The following is a 5,547-nucleotide window of genomic DNA, read 5'->3' as shown; positions in this document are numbered from 1 at the left end:
TATTACTAACTTCTTATATCAATATGGTATATGTGTTACAAGTAATGAATCAAGATTGATAAAACTCCATACTTTATTTAGATTTCCTTAGTTTTTTCCAGATTCCTTTTTCTGTTCCAGGATTCTATCTAGAATACCAAATTGCATTAAGTTGTTATGAATCCTTAGGATCCTCTTGCTTGTCAGATTTTTAAGTTGTATTTTAAATTTGCATTTTCCTAAGAACTAGTGATGTGGAACATCTTGTCAGGTGCTGTTTGCCATTTGTATATCTTCTCTGGTAAAGTGTTCAAATTCTTTCCTCATCTTTTATTGTTTTTTTTTTAATTGAGTTTTGAGAGTTTTTTAAAAATATCCTAGGTATAAAATTTTTATCAGATATATTTTTTGCCAAGCTTTCCCACCCCCCCCAGTGTCTAGTTTGAGCTTGTCTTTCATTTCTTGAACAGTATCTTTTGAAGGATAAAAATGTGCAGTTTTGATAAAGTACAATTTATGGGTGTTTTCTTTAAATGGCTTATGTTTTTTGTGTCTTTTCAAGAAACCTATACCTAACCCAAGGTTAAAGTAATTTTCTCTTTTGTTTCTTCTCAAAACTTTAAATTTTTGTTTTTTAATGTTTTATTTATTTATTTATTTATTTATTTTTTGATACAGAGAGAGAGACAGAGCATGAGAGGGGGAGGGGCAGAGAGAGAAGGAGACACAGAACCGGAAGCAGGCTCCAGGCTCTGAGCTAGCTGTCAGCACAGAGCCTGACGCGGGGCTCGAACCCACGAACATGAGATCTGATCTGAGCCGAAGTCAGAGGCTTAACCGACTGAGCCACCCAGGTGCCCCTCTTCTAAAAACTTTAAATTTTTAGTTTTTGTATTTAAGTCTTTGGAAGCATAGTAATGACAATCTTCCTAATGGTTTGAATCTTATATTTTATTTTGTGCAGTTGATCATTTATTTTCAGATCAGTCACACCCACACAATTGAAAGGCCTATATCAAAATCTTTTTTAACATTTATTCATTTTTGGGAGAGATAGAGAGAGAGAGAGAGAGAGAGAGAGAGCAAGCGAGCAAGCATGAGCAGGGGTGGGGCAGAGAGAGAGGGAGACACAGAGTCTGAAGCAGGCTCCAGGCTCTGAGCTGTCAGCACAAAGCCTGATGTGGGGCTTGAACTCACAAACCGTGAGATCATGACCTGGGCCAAAGTCAGATGCTTAACCGACTGAGCCACACAGGTGCCTGGAAATGTATATATTTTAAATATCAGTGACTCAGTATTTTTACTTTTACCTTCCTCACTCATGACACTACAACACGAAAAGTTCTTTCCAGGCCAGCATTACAATTCCACTTCTTTTTGGAATATATAATATTGTGTGTCAATCACAGTATTTCAGTTGCAAGCAATAGAAACCAACTCTGCTTCTTAAAGCGAAGCAGATAATTTATTGGACGACTTTGAAGGAACCAAAGAACCAGGCTTTAACTAGAAGGAGATGATTAGCTCCGAAGGGTGTTACAAATATGAACGGCTCTATTGTAGTGCCCAGTCACTGCCAGTGTGGTGACTCATCTGAAACCGTCTTGTCATCTGGAGTAGGGTGGGGGTGGAGGAATATTCTATTTGTTTATCATCTCAAAATTAAAAATGGAGGGTCGGAACAGGCCGGGAAATGACAGCTACCACCTGGCTTACCTTGGTCATGTGCCCACTCATTGGCTAGGAAGTATCGCCTAATTAGTGGCTCCATTAGACTCCATTCAGTAGGGAGAAAGGCCCTTTCCTAAAAGGAATTTTGGATGCTAATACTTAAAGGAAGGATGGATATCAAGCAGCCTTGAACAACAAATGTGCTTACTATATAACATGTTGCTTTGAAACTTCATTTTGGTTTATGCAGTGTGTGTGTGCGTGCACATGCGTGCATGTGCATGTGTGTGTTTCATCTCTACATAGAAACCAAATGATTTGTACATAGGTACATCTGTCTAAATGAAAGCATCAATCTGGCCCAAATGTATCCCTGGAAAACCAACTGGAACTTCAGATTTAAAAAAGAAAATATATTCTAGAAAGAGAAAGAACTGGGAGCCAGGACAACTATATATCTGTTCCTTCTCCGAATAGGATGCTAACTAGCTGTGGGATCTTGTCAAGTCATTTCATCTATTTGAGTCTCAGTTTCCTTAACTTTGGAATAAAATCGTTAAACCACATTGTGTCTAAGTGCTTTCCTGCTCTAAATTCTGTAATTTTTTTTTCTCTGCAGAATGACTTATTGGAACAAGTAAGGAAGCAGAGGATGTGGGATTGCTATGCAGAAAACATAAGGGGGTCGTAGAACTGCATGAGGGGACTGCGGGAAGCCCACAGGATGCAGATACAAGTGGAAAATGTCTAGAGTTGGGTTGAGAATGATCCGTGGGGCTGCAGTGAGATGCATGGAATGCAGCAAGGAACTGATAAGCTTTGGGCTGTGACAGTTGATACTCAACAAGGAGCAAAGACCTTAGCTGGTCTCTGGAAGCACCTCTGGGCTGGGACCTGCAGGAGCAAATACACATCATGCCTGGGTGTTCCAGAGGATGATGACTGTGACCACGGAGGTGGCCATGAAAAGCAGGTAGAGGCAGAAGAGCAAGGCATCCATCATGTGGCTGAACCACACCCATAGATTGACCAAGTGCTGCTTCTGAGTCTCATCTTCCCTCTGGGCCCTTGTTGACCCAGGACATCCATTTAACGGTCTCTCTGGGACTTGGCATCTTCCCCACTACTCCATAGGCTCCTTCACACCAGGCAGGTAGGCAGGGAGGAGGCCCAAGTCTTTATTTCTTTTCTGGGGTGCAGTGGGGCACCACTTCATTGGGCTGGTGATATAGAGGAGAAGAGAATGGAACCACCGAGGCATGGGTGGGGGCTGGGCTGTGGCCAGGTGCAGCATGTAGGTGATGAAGATGGTCTCCAGCAGGCTGACCACCATCAGGGACAGACAGGGCAAAAGCACTAATGGAGGGGTGCCATTGGTGGGGAGTAAGTCGTTTATCATGAGCAAGAAGCCATTGTAGCCCAGCAGAAGGGTTATCTTGAATGAGGCATGACTCTCAGTTTTGGCTGGCAGGTCGAAGCAGAGGGCATCATTGGCAGCCAGAAGGCCACTGGGCACAAGAAGGTTTATGATGTAGAGTCTGGGCATGTACCTGATGGCCACATAGAACATGTAATTCTAAGGATATCAGATGTGCAAATGTTATCTGTCCTTGTGTTAAGAACAGTAGATAACAGGAAGACTGAATACATAGAGACATACATAGACACACTAGGTTGCTGAACAAATTACAGGAAACCCAGTGAAATCTGAATTTGAGGTACCGACAAGTAATTGTAGACCCAGTAAGAGCTATCACACATAATAAATATTATTTGTCATTTATCTCAAATTCAAATTTAACTGAGTGTTTTGTACTTTTACTTGCTGAGTGTGGCTAGAGAGACTCACACACAGGAAAAGAATCAGGTCGTAGGAAGAACTGGAAGGAGGTCCTTGGATTCGCATTGTTTATGCAATTTCTCCCTTTAAAAAAAAAGTTTATTTTGAGAGAGAGAGGCAGCACAAGTGGAGGAGGGTCAGAGATGGGGAGAGAGAGAGAGAGAGTCCTAAGCAAGTTCTACTCTGTCAGTGCAAAGCCTGATGCAGGGCTCGAACTCATGAACCATGAGATCGTGACCTAAACTGACATCAAGGGTTGGATGCTTAACCAACCGAGCCACCTGGGTGCCCCTATGGAATTCCTTCCTAACTGAGCCTTTAGAAGCTTCAGTATAATTTCACTTAAACTCAAAGGGTTTTCTAGATGAAATAAAATAGTTTCCCTTTATTGTAAGACTATCTTGTTTTGCTCTTTTAAGAATCATGATTTTTTAGTTCAAGCGAATCTTTCTCATCGATCTTCATGAATGAATTTGCTAATTGTGCTGTCCTACACGAGTGCATGTTAGGTCTTCACCTGGGGCACAGATGTATTTCCTAAGCAGCTTTAGTGGACTGCTGGCTGAATGAGTATTTTGCCTTGGCGAGAGACGAGGTTGACTCTCTCAATAAAACCCATTGGCTTCCTTAATCTCCTTTGTTTTGTGCTCTTGTACCTATTAATCACATAGAAGCTGCTTATCCTTCATCATCTTGGCTTTGATGGATAAGTTACGTAATAAGTCCAGACCTTTAGCACTGAGTAATCAGTTGGGGCTTCCTGCTTATGAAGGCCCAGTAACTATATAGCGGTGCTCCTGTTGATATATGAGCCCTTTTTCTTTGGTGCTTTTCGTATTACATGTACCAAAATGACAGAGTATCTTTATTCTGTTTTTGTAATTTACCACTGCTTATTTTAACTTTGACATATAATGCACAGGAGCTGAATCTGAACGTGGGCTTCCCATTTGTAAGTCAGATTCCAGGTATTTTGAGCACACACGTGCTTTTATGGACAATTTTCAACTCAACCTCAAAAAGAGAAGAGAGTACGCTCTCTTTTGGTATGGCTCTTCTATGGTAAGTACAGAGAGTAATCTCTCTGAACAGACTATGGCTTTGCTGTCACAAAAGTCAGAACTAGAATATAGAATGAGGAAATAAATCGATTGGCTCCTGACATACAAGAAGGGAATATGCGAGAAAAGGTCACTCAACTGTATTGGAATTCAACTGAAAAAGTACATGAACTTGGGACAGTGATGTGGAGATTTTGTGAATCTTCTAAAATAGAATTTGCTAGTGGTTTAGTAAACAAATAGAAAATTCCACGATTCCTTCCCTAAATTTGTTTCTGAAAATCATGGCCTGGAGAAAATGCGGAGTGTAGGTTCATGTGTTTCCTGAACATATTAAGTAAAGTAGATTTTTTGCTTCTCTCAACCTGTTGATCCATGAAGCACTTTTAGTATATCTTCCTGAGAGTTCTAATGTTTTTTTCTGCTTATGCATTGAGTACAGTCTATTTAAGGCTGAACTTCAAGAAGTCTTTAGTTTCTGCTTTCACAAAATTAGTTTATATTTTATTTTTCTGCCGTCAATTTGTCTGCACATTCCATATGGGACATTTTTGCAGGACATTTCATGTAGGACTGGAAAGAAGGAACACAAGAGCCTTATTTCTCACCCATCATGAAGGTGGGTTGTTCATGTCTGACAAGATGATCTCAGGCTCTGGATTTCCCTCTGAAGAAAGTCATGCTCTCACAGAATTACTTCTTGATGCTTCCCCTCTTTTACCCCCACTGTTCCTGTGCCAAAACTTATTTACTCCCATGAGCTCCATTCAATCAAACACTTGGTAAGGAGCTGGTTAAAAGTTTGTTCTCAACTTGATTGGTTTCTCTCTGTCTCCGCAGACCTCCCCCTTCTTCTGCCTGCTTCGCCTCTCACTTGGGCTACTGAAGAAGGCTCTCAGCAGTCTCTCCATGGCCACCATCCCTCCTCACCTTCTCTCTTCGAAAGGCACCCAGTGACCATGTCGAGCCCCTGTGCGAACACTGCTTTTCTGTCTC

General features: G+C 41.3%; 1 pseudogene; it reads right to left on the bottom strand.

The window, feature by feature from the left end:
• Positions 1-2,563: 2,563 nt before the first annotated feature.
• Positions 2,564-5,318, bottom strand: LOC115293343 (annotated as a pseudogene).
• Positions 5,319-5,547: the final 229 nt, after the last annotated feature.

This window comes from Suricata suricatta, chromosome 6, assembly GCF_006229205.1.
Source record: "Suricata suricatta isolate VVHF042 chromosome 6, meerkat_22Aug2017_6uvM2_HiC, whole genome shotgun sequence".
Lineage (NCBI taxonomy): Eukaryota > Metazoa > Chordata > Mammalia > Carnivora > Herpestidae > Suricata > Suricata suricatta.
The sequence above is the reverse complement of the archived record's forward strand: the minus strand, read 5'-3'. Positions and strand labels throughout refer to the sequence as shown.